The sequence below is a fragment of the Labrus mixtus genome, chromosome 12, assembly GCF_963584025.1.
Source record: "Labrus mixtus chromosome 12, fLabMix1.1, whole genome shotgun sequence".
NCBI classification, from domain to species: Eukaryota; Metazoa; Chordata; class Actinopteri; order Labriformes; family Labridae; genus Labrus; species Labrus mixtus.
Genome location: NC_083623.1, coordinates 23,159,506 through 23,173,680, shown reverse-complemented (window position 1 = coordinate 23,173,680; position 14,175 = coordinate 23,159,506). Strand labels below are relative to the sequence as shown.

Sequence of the window (14,175 nt, the reverse complement as noted above, 5' to 3'; positions counted from 1 at the left end):
TTTTATTGTCTATCACATTGTCACAGAAAATTAACGTAAAAAAACATTCACACAGACTCACATAAAATCATACCAAAAGTTCCATAAATGAGAAAGAGCGCATGTGCAAAATGTCATGAATTACCTTTGTTTAGTTTGTTTGCTACTTGTTGTTGTAGCTTGGCTGTGATTTCCTGTTTTATTTGCTCATTTGTATCCTTGCTTTTTCTCTTTTTCTCGTTTCCCTGTGTGTGCAGTTTCCCAGTTTGGTCTTTAGTCTTTACTGTTTTATTTTGTCATTTCTCATCCTTGTGTTCCTCTGGGTCCTGTGTGTATTGTTACTGTTACATTTTGTTTTTGTTTTATATATTTATTTATGGGCTTTTGTATTCTAGAGACAGGACTGTGGATAGAGTCAGAAACTGGGGAGAGAGAGGGGGGGGGGGGGACACAACAAGCGGGAAAGGAGCAACAGGTCAGATTGAACCAGGGCCGCCCTCTCTCGATGGATGGAGAGTGACATGGGACAGTTTTTCTAGTTGAATAAAGTCGACATGTCACATCAGGCAGACTTCACGTGTCGAACGAACATGACAAGTTATCTTGTCCTGAACAGTCTGCTTTGTGCTGATTGGCTGCAGAGAGAGAAACAAACAGTGATCTCACAGAGGAGGAGAGCCAGTAGTCAAATGCAGCTGCAGAGGAGAAAACCTCTGTTTGTGTGCCATGAATAACCCAGACAGCGTTGTTTATTCAGTTATATTCACACAGATTGGGGGCTGCGGTGCACTGATGCTTATGAAGATGTATGGGCGAGTGTCCCCTGGGATACACCTGCTCAGGCAGCACTATCTCTCCCAGGCAAACAGCTTTTTCGCCCCTCTCTGTCTGCTGCCGCTGCATCTTAATCACTGTCACTGAAAACAGGCCAGCTGCTCACACTTTCTGATGGCTCTGCAGGAAAACAATGCACACCGAGTATATTCTGCATATGCTGTACATTTCTTTTTGATTAGCTTGCAGAGAGCAGGATGTTAAATAAGGGTCAGACCCATGAGAGGAACTACAAGGATACTTTTAATGCAAGTTAACTGCGTCTTAAAACCCACTGAAACATGAAGTAAACTCATTCATATTCATCACTGAGCACATCAAGAGGAATCAGTGAATCTTCAGCAGGATGCACAGAGGGGGGAAGGTCAAACAAACATTAACATCAGGATTACACTACACCAAAGAGTTATTTCTGAGGGATACATTATTTATAAAATTTGCCATTTTAGCTTCTATTTTGAATGACCACAATCTCAAACTACGAGGCCCCTACTTTCTCCTCAGTACGCTCTGTTTTATAACTTTGTAGGTAAATAGTTACATGGTTGATTTAAGGGAAGCCTTTAAATTATTGGCCTTAAAATGTAGCCATTAAGAATACTTTAAAGATCACATATTATGCAAAACCACTACCATGGTTTTCTAACACTAATATGTGTCTCTAGTCTGTCTACAAATCCCCCAATTATTAGAATAATCCATCGTCTCCATCTTTTGCCTGCTCCACTTTTCAGAAAATGTGTGCACATACAGGCTGTTTAGAGATTTTCCCTTCATGACATCACAGGGTAGTAACCCCTCCCCCAGGTGGATGACACTCCCACAGCTAGGTGTTTGTTCTGCCCTCTGAGTCTGCCTTTCAACCTAAACAATAAGGCATGGTGCAGGAAAGTCCAAGTCACCCAAGCCCTTCCAGAGAGGGGGCGTGGTCAGACACAGCTCATTTGCATTTAAAGGTACAGACACAGAAACAGTCTGTTCTGAGCAGGGCTGAAATAGAGGGGTTTATAGACATGATCTAATACAGGATCAGAGTGGATTTAGAACAAGAAACTTCATAGATATGTTTTGGGGAGCTCTTAGACTTATTTAAACTGGTTGAAAAGGAGGATAATATGTGACCTTTAAGGAGCCAATATGCAACTTATTTTGCATGCTGATGAACAAAGACGTAATGGTTAATAAGTTAACCTAGAAAAGAAAGAGTTGACTTAATTTAATTTCATCAATATTAAAGAAATGATGGTGATCATTATTATATATATATAATATTATATTATTATATCTATGCCAATGAAACTTCCTACTTCCTGCTGAGAATATAATTGAATTTTTTTTACTGCTGCATCTGTTTCAAACTACCAGGAGTGATGTAAAAGTTAGTCCATAAAGGAGGAGAAAAAGTGTCTTAACTCTAACTCTTCTTCTTTACAAACAGCCTGCAGACAGCGCTGGGAGGACGCAGTGGAGGCAGCAGAGCTCAGGTGGGGCCTTTCGATCAGTGAGTGCATGCAAATATCCTGTAAATATTTAATGAGTTCTTGTATGGAGAGAGTGCCTCAGTAATCAGAACGCTCTGTGGACACGAGGGAGAAGCGCTTTAGAGTCCACAGCGGAGCTTTTGATCACAGGCGGAGCTGAAAGGTGCTGACCTGCACCTTCTTAAGACTTTTCCACTTCCTCTTTATGCGAGAGCTGCGACCGCAAAGGCGCCCGGCAGGTTCAGCTGGCAGCGCGGGAGAACGGGTTCTGCATCAGCAAACGTGGGGCTGGAGGCTCGGTGAGGCTGCAGCTGGTTAAACATGACACTTGTGTTCTCTGATGTTTTGTTGTGTTTAACACTCTGAGGCCTCCGAGGAATATATGTACGGCAAACACATCCATTAACGGCTCCATGTTCACAGTGTGAGAGCTCTGAAGTTCTGCCAGCTCTAATCAGAGCTGTGCAGCCAGAGAGAGAGAGAGAGAGACAGAGGGTACATTATCTACACATGAACAGCAACGACAGGAAACAGGAAGCTGAGGGATGCAAAAATTCTTTAACAAAGTTTTTAGGCTCGTCTAGTTTCAGACGTCAGCATTTCAATTGGTCTTTGGTTTGTCTGAAGAGTCGTGACAAAGATATCTTATTCCCATCCTAGAGCCATAAAAATGTGGACTGTACAGAAATGATCAATAATCAGGGTTATTATTTAAATAGATTTTTAACAAGAAGGTTTATTTGAAAACCAAATATCCAAACCTTAAATTAACTGTAAATTTTAATGATGGTAAGATAGATCACAGGAAACCTTAGTGAGAGCATAGCGCCCCCTGTACTTTAGAGAGAATATTGAATAACCAGCCAATGCACCCCCCTCTACCCTCATGCTTTTATTGTGAAATGTTGCTTGAGCTACATGAAGGTACTCCCAGAGCACCATGTGAGTGAAGACAGCGGTTATATATGAGAAAAAAGTTAAACTATTTGTAGATTTTGTGGGATTAAGAGTCATCATGGCCTCTTAAGAACTCACATTACAAACAGCTGTTTAGGTGTTTAGTGATAAACCAGGTTTCATAAAATAAGTCGTCGTGATGAAAGTCTTTAAACCCACTTTTCCGAGCTCGCCATTTTTGCTGTTACTAAGTTGTGAACTAAAAGTGACCATATTTTTTTTTTAAAGTTCTGTGTCTTAGAATCAGATGAATGAAATTGAAATAAAATCCAAATAAAAGACCAAGAGCATCCAAAAACTGAAACCATACAGTAAACACTGCATCACATGAAACATGAGTGTAAAATATATAAGAGAATGAAAGATTGAAAACCATCAACAGAAGAATCCAGAATAGATGCTTCATCAGCACTGACTTCAAAATGTCAATGGACCGAGCAGATCTTCTGTGGATACGAAGACTGTTCTAAAGTTTAGGAGCAGACACCGCTAAGAGCAGCGAGACCCAAAACCCCTACATGTATCTAAGGCGCGGTTCACATCACAACAATTTCAGCAAAAAGCGGTTACCTTTGTGGTTAGTTTTGACTGATCGTACAAACAACGACAACAGCATTTTGGGTGCCGGAAAACCCTCGTGTTAACTGACAATATGCACTTCCTCTGAAAACTGGGACTTCACACATATGCTCATTACGGTTCCACTCAATTACCATGAGCGAGTAGGTGAACAACTAAACTGGGGGAGTTCTGTTTGTGCTGCTAAAGTCCTGAGTTGTCTGATCGGTCTGCAACACGACAAGAGAACAAATCTTAAAAGTGCTCCTTTTTTTTTTTTTTCATGAACCTACTTGATCTCAGGACTTCAGAATCTCAACCCTGAAAGGTTTTTAGTGTTGCTCTTTCAAGAGAGTGTCTCGCTCTTGTCAACATATTGCACTCTCAAATAGTGGAAGGACAAAAATGGCTTTATTATATGCTTCCTTTGGGTCTAAATTCACCTTTGCTCCGCACTTACAGCATCACAAAAGAAAGCGTTTCTTTTGTTCTTACAAGAGCTGAACACCTCGAGCTCAGGAGACACGATTGTGCGTTCATGCTCCTCTCTCTCACCGTCAGCGTGTTTGTTCTGCAGTTTCCCTGCGTCCTCTGTGGCTTTTTAGCTACAATAACCGTCTTTTATTGCTTAAAAACAAGACCCAGTAAATAAAAATCATTAAACTTGCCCGTGAAACAGCAACACGAGTATCATTTTGCTCACCCCGCATCATCTTATTGCACATTCCTCTCCAGCAAACATGAACCTGCAGTAAACATGAAGGATGTCACCTTTTGTCTGAGGCAGGTAGCAGAAAACTGAACTGTTTAATGAGCAGGTACATCACCATGAGAAATGCGGTCAGATTAACATGATTCTGTCATTTGTCTCACTCGTGTCTGCGTCCTCCTCGCCTCGTCACTGAAGGAGAAAGCAGCGTGGAAATCTGCAACCTGCTGAAGTAATTGAATCATTAGTTTGATCAATAATCCTATTACCACACTCTCTGCTCCTTGATAACTCATGCATCTTTACTGCAGGAGTGAACTGTAACGGAGCGAGTCTTTGCACCCCCCCTCCCCCCCCGACTGAGACAGTGAGCGTGCTGAGCTGTGAGACTGTGAGGCGGCCGCCTGCGGGAGAATCGATTCAGCTTAAAGACACAGTATCCAGGTGTCTGATCGCTCACCACGGGCATGGGGGAGCCCAGTTCTACAGGGAGCGTGTTTTTAATGAGGCCCTCCGTCAGAGTGACACCTCCACCGCCACGGGCTTCAAACACTGCACACCCTGCACGCACACACACACACACACACACGCACGCACGCACACACACACACACGCACACGCACGCAGACATACGCACACACACGCGCACACACACACACGCACACGCACACACGTACACACACACACACACACACACACACACACACACACACACACTGCTCAGTCTGAGCCGCCTGTAGCTGAGCCACACACCATACCGAGACCATCAGAGGATTCGAGCTGAGTGTGCACACACATTAAACATTGACCAGTCCTACGATCGGATCACAATGAATTTATATCTACCCAAGTCAAAATGTGCAGCTTTTATTGGATAAATCTTTTTTTTTGTTTTTAACTATCAATCTATTGCTCAGAGGCGAAAGTGAACACTTCCTTTTCTCCAGAAGATAACAGAGTAGATTATAAAGACAAACTTTAACGTGATAAAAGAGTCTCTGGTAAAAGTAGTAGAAGTGCTGTTTCTTGTTTCCTGCAGTGGAGGCTCTGAAATGTGCTCACCGTGTCTAAGTCAAAAGGCTAACTGAAGCTCACCTCATATTTTGAAGACGGTTAAACTGAAATCACTCTGGGAAAGCCGAGCACCCGCTCTGCTCGATAGCCGAGCGTGAAGAGCGCTGACTGAAGAAGGAAGAACAACAACCGCAGCAAATCAACGTTTACTCTCCTCCAGGTCACATGTTCACCTAGTTTTCACTGCTTCAAAGTTCTTTTTCTCTTTTGACGTTGTTTATACTAAAAAGTAGTCCTAAAACAAAAACAGTCATGAACTCATATAAAATATTTTTCCTCCCCTACTTCGAGTGCCCGTTCACGAGGGCTTCTGGCTCATCCTGCAATTTTAATTAGATAATTGTTTGTTTCTGTTATTTCTTATGTGACAAGTGTGTCCAGACTCCAGTTTGTTTGTTTGTTGTTTTGTATGCTGTCCTGTGAGGTGTCCTGTAATCGTACATTTATTTGTTGTTGTTGTTAGTACTTACCTTAGGACTATAAATAAAATGTAGCTTTTGTGCTAATTATGGAATATTTACATGATGCAATTTGCAGGTATGTTCATTGAGGTGCACAGTCCTAATTCAATAAATAAATAAATATTCTGTGTGCCTGGATTCCGCCATGTTTGTTTCCTCTAAAGTCTCATTTGACGGTGAGAGATTTAGTGAGATTTGAAGTGTTTAGAGTGAGGACTGGTAGTTGGTGAATGAATCTGTTAGTGTGTGCTGTGCTGTTTTGGTCTATCGTTGCTCTCCACAGACTACAGGGACAAAAGTGTTTAATCTATCGTTATTTGTTTTAAAGGTGGCTCTCTCACATTTTTAACATTTTAGAAATATTTTGTACCTTTTAGTCTTTTGAAATCAGAAGTTTTGTAGAATAATGTCCAGGTTAAAACTACCAGAAATCCCCTTAAAATCCTCCATTTAAAAAAAAGAACAGATCAACTGTGAGCTCTGCTAAAGGGTGAAGGTGTTTCTGGGACCGCTGGGACTCAACAATGAATCACCCGTGTTATTCACTCATGAATCCAAAGATCACACTGTGACAGTTTGCCATGGAGACTTTCTGATTCATGCATTCAGGTATAAATAATGGATCGGTGCCTGCTCGGTGTCACAGGATGGGTTCTGGGGGCACTGGGACTAATCTCATTGGATCCTGCTCCTCGTGTGTTTGTGTGTGTGTGAATGTGTGTGTGCGTGTGTGTGTGAGTGTGTGTGTGAAAGCTGTCAGGTGGTCGGGGAGTGTGCACAAAGACACACAACAACACAAAGCAGAGAGAGACACACACACAACACAAAGCAGCAGAACGAGCCCTGATGGGTTTCTGGCTGTCGACCAAAACAACAAATTTAATAAAGTTGTCACAGATCCAAATGATTCCTCACAGAGTACAAATGAAACCTTTATACCCATCAGAGCTGGGACGGTACTTTGAAAACAGAGAGTTACAAGCTAACAATGACTATACACAGAAAAGAACAACATCAAAGATACCTGAGGGACAGATCTGGTTTGCTTACATAAAGCTATATTATAAACAACATGCAAGCAAATAAAGACGCTTACTTGAGTTTATCACAAAGACTGCCACATTTTCCACAGGTCTGACATAAACCGAAAAGGTTAAATACTCCACCACTCATGGGACAGATTTGTTTGGTAAACAGTATCTATCAGAGACCAGCGTTCAGAAACAATCCAGGTGGAGGCGTTCTGAAGCATTTGAAGCTATCCAACAGAGTTTCAGGAGAAGAACTTCACACCGCCGTAAAGACGTTTTCCTGTCATTAGCCTTTAGTACCAGTACACTGAATCTGTGTGAGTTCACATTGTGTCATCATGGCAGAATCAAATAATGGCGATGACTGTGAGGTATGAAAGAGCAGTGTCATCATCGAGAGCGATGCAATAACTTAAGAAGTATAATCAATGGATTCCTACTGAAGCATCCCCACAATGCCGTCAGCAAGCAGAGGCGAACCTTTCACATCCATTTTTATTTGATTTAAATCTGTTTTCTATATGTTTGAGTTGTGGGAGCCAAAAGGGGCCATGTGGTATGGTATAGGTATCCGCATTGTCACTTCCTTCATGCTGTGGTTATGCAGATCTTCATGCAATGTTTCCTTAATAAACGACCATCCACATTGAAATATGTGAACCTATGTGAACCTACACGGCCACATTCAAAGACATGAAGAAGAACTACAGACTGCAGTCGTGTCATGTTTTCTGGTGTTTCTTTGGATTTCTACAATACATTTTTTATTAATCAATAAATACTGATTCCATGCGACCCCGCGAGAGGTCGGGAACCTAAGGTTGGGAAAGCCTGTCTTAAACAATAAAAATTATCTGACGCAAAGAAAAAGCACCTTCTTTTCCTTTAATGACCAAAAGTTGTCCGTAGTTTCAGAAGTTAATGGAGAGTCAATGCAAATCACTGCAAATATAAATGTAGTCAAATAATTGCTATAAAGGACATTAGCTACCAACTGAATTACATGCTCTGTACTCCCAAATACTGATATTCATGAAGCCAAGTTTAAGGTGCAGGAATCTGGAAACTTTACAAAGACAGTTTAAAAATAAAATGTGAAGAAGTTGCTGTGTCACATGTTTGCAGTGAGAAATGCTCTGACTGTCAGCGAGTGTAAAAATAAGATTTTCCTCTCATCTTTCACACTCAAACCCGAACAGCACCCAGTCGCCACAAAGAGCTGAGCAGCTGCTTTAAGTTCTGCAGGCCGAGGATGTGCTGACGTGACCTCAATCCGCCGGCTCGCTCGCTCGCTGCCTACTTAGGTCACGGTCGTCTGGGCCTGTAAGAGCGTCTCCTTCATCAAGTCGGACTAAAGCCTCACACACACTGCCCATCAGCCGCGTGGATTAGAAGGCTAACTGCTAACACACATCTGAAGCTGTCTGCCTCACTGAGTCATGAGCTTGCTGCAGAGCTTCTCCACACACACAGAGATCATCACCTGAAAACACCAGAGTGTCGGCATGTTCTGCAAACATAAGCTCTAGAAATCCAGCTCTCTGTGAAGGCATTAACACATCAGGGTGCGGCCAATAAATCCTCCACGGACATACATGGACGTGTTTACAGAATTAAGAGCAAAACTCCTGTTTAGCTCTCATGACCTGACCTGAATCTCATCCACAGTTCTAACGATCGACTCACAACATCAAATCTCCTGCTCCACTCCGTCTTCCTGCTCACGTTATGGAGAAATTAAGTTAGACACTTTGCTGCTACCATTTTACTCACCTGGTCGTTGATGAGATTTGGTTGCACAAAGTCAGATTTACGACCAAGTTCAAGTCCATCTCTGTGAAGACAAAACACAAGACATGAAAATTAGATTTAAAATATTTCCAGTTTTACTCCAAGACAAAACCGTGCATTTTGCAGAGAAAGTGTGGTCGCACATGCTGAAAAAATGCACTACACAGCCAGGGGGCTCTCACTCGAAGCACTAACAAAAGATGACGTTGAGGCTGGAGGGAATCATGGGAGTAATTATCTCTGTTACTCCCCCCGCCCCACCACTGATGAAAATAAACTCAGAGTTAATTGTAGTCAAGACACACGTGGGAAACCGAGCAGAGAAAGAGAATATGTTTACAGACGATGTATCCAGATATAATTTACATATTTTTTTTATCACAGCATCACATGCAGCATCATTACAGCAGCTTTTAGAAGCAATTCCCGCTTCCTTATTCATCAGGTGTTTCCATGGCAACGATATGTCCGTCATGCCGGCCGCCACGCCAAGACACGGCATTACAACTATAAAATGAATGATTTCTCTGGCTTTGATAACTGTAGGAAATATTGGAGGTTATGTAAGTACTATAACATATGGTTAGTCAAGTTATAATTAATTTAGATATTTTAGGGTACAAATTCTACATATCACATCTTTAAAAGTTTTTTAGGAAGCCTGAAAAGGCAAGATAACGTCTGGTGATCTATTTTATAATTCAGATAAATGAGCCTTCTCTTCTGTCATTAGGACTGAAGGACAGGTAAAAACTTAAAAGTTATTTCAATTTGAGTTTATATTTAATTCATGAAGGCAGTGTTTTTTTTCTTCTTACTCTTCTTCTGTTGGATATTAAAATGTAGGTGGTCTGACAGTGACAGCTCATCCTGTTTTTGAACTTCACGCTGTCTGCTCTGCATGTCGGCTCCTGTTTATATTTGGGCCTGTAGCTGTGAAATGAATAAACATCAGGTTGATCCTCACGCCTCCCCGCTGACGGGGGCCGTCCTCACTCACTCAGGTGAGGTGACACCGCTGCCACGGCAACGACATCTCTTACTCCGCCTGTCAGCCTCTAAAGCTGCTTTAGGAGCGTCTCTGTCAGCTCGGGCTTGTTTATGTGAGGAAGTGGCAGTAAACATCTCTGTGCGATGTTTGTGACAGGGAGAGGGAATACAAAACTGAGCTCTGATTGGCCAGTTTTCCGCTCCATGCAACACAAGAATACAATTGTATGCACTATGATTTTTAATTTAAAATTCATTAACAACTAAAAAAGTGGAAGAAAAGCTACTGAAACATCCTTCAACTTTAGGTTGTACAGATTGTATGGATATGAAGCATATGACAAATGACTAAAAGTTTCCAGACACAATGATTTTTCGACATTTGATAAGTTGTCTCTGTGCTTTTTCAATAGATATGAAGTTTCAATCTTTTCAGATCATCACATCCTGTTTTTTTTCACGTTGTTCACAACAGCTATTTAGGAATTGGTCTGGAATAACAGGGTCCATTTGTTTGGCTTTGCGTTAGTTTACAAGCATTACTGTCAATAATGTTGAAGTAGTTTGAAGTCCACATGTTGAATGTTCATTGCTCTGTCAGTGGTTGTTGGTTTAATAAAGTGATTTAAATGTATCTAGAACATTTGTAGTTCAAGCTGTATTGAAAGCTTCTCCAGGGAATGTTATGGACAAAGAAATGACGCACAGTAAAAGGAAGTCCTGACTGGATTTCATTTCACACTATAACCGCTGGCTTCACCAGAATGACTGAGAAATTTGCATCAGTTCCCAGAGTCTGTCAGACGACGATAGCAGATGGGTTCCTGGGTTGCAGGTCATTGAATCATGATATATGACTGCAGTCATGCTAAAGTTTCATTAACTGCTGAGTCTTTTAAGTGAAGTCATGCAAACGAGTTACTCTGTCCAGAGAACTCTCTCATATTCATGCACAACATGTTCTCTCTTTCTGCAGTTTGAACTCTTCTTTCTATGCATCAGCTGTGTTCACACTGGAATGATTTCACTATGAGGGTTCATATAGTCTGACTTTAAAATGAGAGCATTGAAACCTCTTTGGAAGATTTGAACACCAAGCAGCAGATTGGGTTAAACTGAAGATGTAGCTCTGTCACTGAGACAAATACCTGCGAACACACCTGCTCACTGTCCCTCTGAGACACACTGATACTCTGACTGTGATGAATGAATTCATCTGCAGCAGCTGAGGATTTAACTGGAGTGAAATTTGCATGCACGCAGGGGAACAAGAGGCAGGAGAAGCTGTAACAGAGAGCGATGATTGGGTAACGTACTGAAGCAGCTGATTGGTTGTTTGCACTCTCGAGCCAGTCAAACAAGTGTCTGTGTCCAACTCTGGAACGGCTCCACGTTTTTTTTCATGCTGCACACTGGAGGGAGCAGATCCACTTAGCTTTTTTCGCTGCACTGCCTCCTTTTTTTCTTTGGCCGTTCATTTGACGAGCAGCCAGCCAGTAAGAGCACATTAAGTTTTAATCTGAGCGTGATGCATGCTTATTGCTCCTGACGGCCACAAATGAACTTTTGTCGCTGGCAGCCGCAGAGGGAAACAAAGCAGAAAGAGGCGAGGAGCGGAGCACTTTTTAAAGGCTCGTGTACTCAGTGTTTTTTAAAAGTCTGCACTGTTTGTAGTCTCAGAGCAGAGAGAACAAAAGGAGTGGAGCTGTGCTGTTGAACCAGTGTCATATCGGGATGTTCCCATCGTCATTCATGTACAACACGTTCTCACGGGCAAAGTTTGAGGACTTTGTCGTCTGCATAAGAGGTACAAGGCTTTCACCTGTCTCCTTCCATGTGCAGGGCCACTTACAATAACTCAGTCATTTCATTTGCATTGATGTAACTAAAAATATGTCAGTTTACTTTGTAGAAAGACTAACTGGAAAGACTGGAAATCTAACAAGGAACCAACCAGGGTCCCGTGAAGGAAAAGAAAGAACCACTATGCAACTTTTCCACATTAAACTCCTAGTTGAACAGTTGATCTTTTAACTTTAACACAGGCAGATGAGCATCTCTCTCCTGTCCACAGACACGATGTAAGTTCGGCATCGGGCTGCAGTTCTCTCCTGAGTTGTGCAAACGCCTTTACTGTACTAGCCAGTTGTGCCATGACGGGAAAGGGGGGTTTTACAACAGTGCAGTTGATGTCAGAGACCTTCAGTGGGTGCCAAACCAGATTCCTCGAATGTTGCTTTAAGTTATTATTTAACCTACACCATGATGTCGAGTTTATACCTACAACTAAAAAAGTAGTTTTTGTGTCTGAAAGTGACCCGATTGTTTCAGGTCAACAATAAGAAAACATTTAAACACGAAGCGTACCTCCAGGCAGCAGATAAAAGTTACCTTAAAACACTAGGCACTAGAGGGTTACAGTAATAGTTGCTATCTTTTAGTAGAGGCGCCTCTACTGTAAAAATAAAAAAACTACAGTACAACTTGTATTTTTTGTTGTTGTGTTCAGGTATCCTCAGCTGCAAGGTTTCAACTGTAAAATGTAGCTTTTTTTACAGTGCAAAACCGACATTACATTGGCCTTAGATCTTTTAGATCACAACGTTGCCCTGTTAAAATCAAATTGCCCATTGAGAAGTGAACATTGGGCCTTTCTTAACACATTTTCACTTTTCTGCGTAGCATGTCCGTCTCCATAGAAGGCCAAAGATGGTGAAGGCCAAAATATGAAACTTGAGGCTTCAAACAGATGGTCAATGAACTTATCTTCTTTATCTTTTTATCTTTGTGGGTGCTACGTTCACTTGTTATACACAGTCCATGGTAGGAATCAGCTCTAAACCACACCACGATTAAAAGTTACCTACACTGGCACAGCCCGCTCTGTCTGCTTTGGATTTACTCTCTATGATGAAAAGAGGAAGTGATTAACAACTTGTGCAAGCTTGCAGAAGCTGTCAACTTCTATCAGCAATGCTACACCCTGACGGAGACCTAATGGCTATAATTATATTAAAGAGAGCCACACAAACTGGCTCTAATACCATCTCCGCACGCAGAAAAACCTTACATAAAAAATATAACTTTGCAGAGAATGACTTTATGGAACAACACAAGGATAATCAAAGTGAAATAATGTGTTTATATTGAGCAAGCAAAAGGCTGTTAAGCACTAAAGTCTGCTGTGAGTGCACAGATGATATAAAACTGATGCGATCATTCAGACGATTAAGACGTCTTCACTGGTTTTAAAGCCTGAAAACTGTTCTCTGCATGTTTCCCAGCTGTCAATCCCCTCTGCATGTAATACTTAATGTTCTTCTGGGAGAAATAAGATCAAAGTTTGATCATCCCTGCAGGAGAAATGAGGTCACCGAAGTAATAAACAGGAAGGAGCTAAAGCAAAGAGAGACGGAGCAAACAGGGGATTCATGTGACAGAGTAACTCTACCACAGAGTTACAGAGAGGAGTTATATGTATTAAATGTGCCTCATGATGTATGCATGATTTAATAAATTAATAAAAGATCAGTTCAAGCACACATAATCTGTTTTCCTCTGATCCTTGAGGAGCTTTAGCGGAATCATTAAACAGTTAAATGCCTTGCTCAGGGGCTCTTCATGATGATTGCTGAAGGCAGAAGATTTATTAACCATTAAGGGTGAGGGGCGGTGATCTTCACCACATCTGTTTTTTTGTTCTTTGTTCTTTGTCTGCCTTCAGAGAACAATTTGTGAAGCAACCCAACTCCAGTTTCAACAGCTTGATCAGGATCACCTGGTTTAATTCTGTCGCCAGGGGGATCTCAATCAAAATAATAACAAAAAGATGACGCAGAGGCTGGCGGGGAATCATGGGAGTTCCCTCAGCTACCTCACCCTCCCCCGATGAAAACGAACTCCGAGTTGACCGCAGTCAAGATGAACGGGCAAAACCGACCTGAGAAAGAGAATAAGTTTACCGATGATGTATCCACTTATAACTGACATGACGTTTTTATCACAGCAGCAGATACAGCAACAGTACAGAAGCTTTCAGTAGCAATTCCCGCTTCCTTATGTAGCGATATTTTATGTAACATCAAAAGTTTCCATGGCAACGATAAACATTCTGTCTGTTATAGCGGTTCTGTGATGGCGGCCGCCACAACAACACAAGTGCCATTACAACTATAAAGTGAAAGATTTCTCTGGCTTTGATAACTGTTGGCAATATTTGAGGTAATGTAAGTGCTCAACATATAAATATATATCAACATTAATTAATTAATTTTGATATTTTAATGTAAACATTCTAATAAAAATCTACA

The 14,175-nt window shown here is 41.5% G+C and overlaps 1 protein-coding gene across 2 annotated transcripts in view; it reads right to left on the bottom strand.

Annotated features, from left to right (window-relative positions):
• Positions 1–14,175, bottom strand: part of lrfn2b (leucine rich repeat and fibronectin type III domain containing 2b) — a 153,337-nt gene that overhangs the window by 98,449 nt on the left and 40,713 nt on the right. For both annotated transcript variants that reach the window (XM_061052630.1, XM_061052631.1), the window contains exon 2: positions 8,858–8,918. The gene's annotated coding sequence lies outside the window, so the exon portion shown is untranslated. The remainder of the gene's footprint in view (positions 1–8,857; positions 8,919–14,175) is intronic.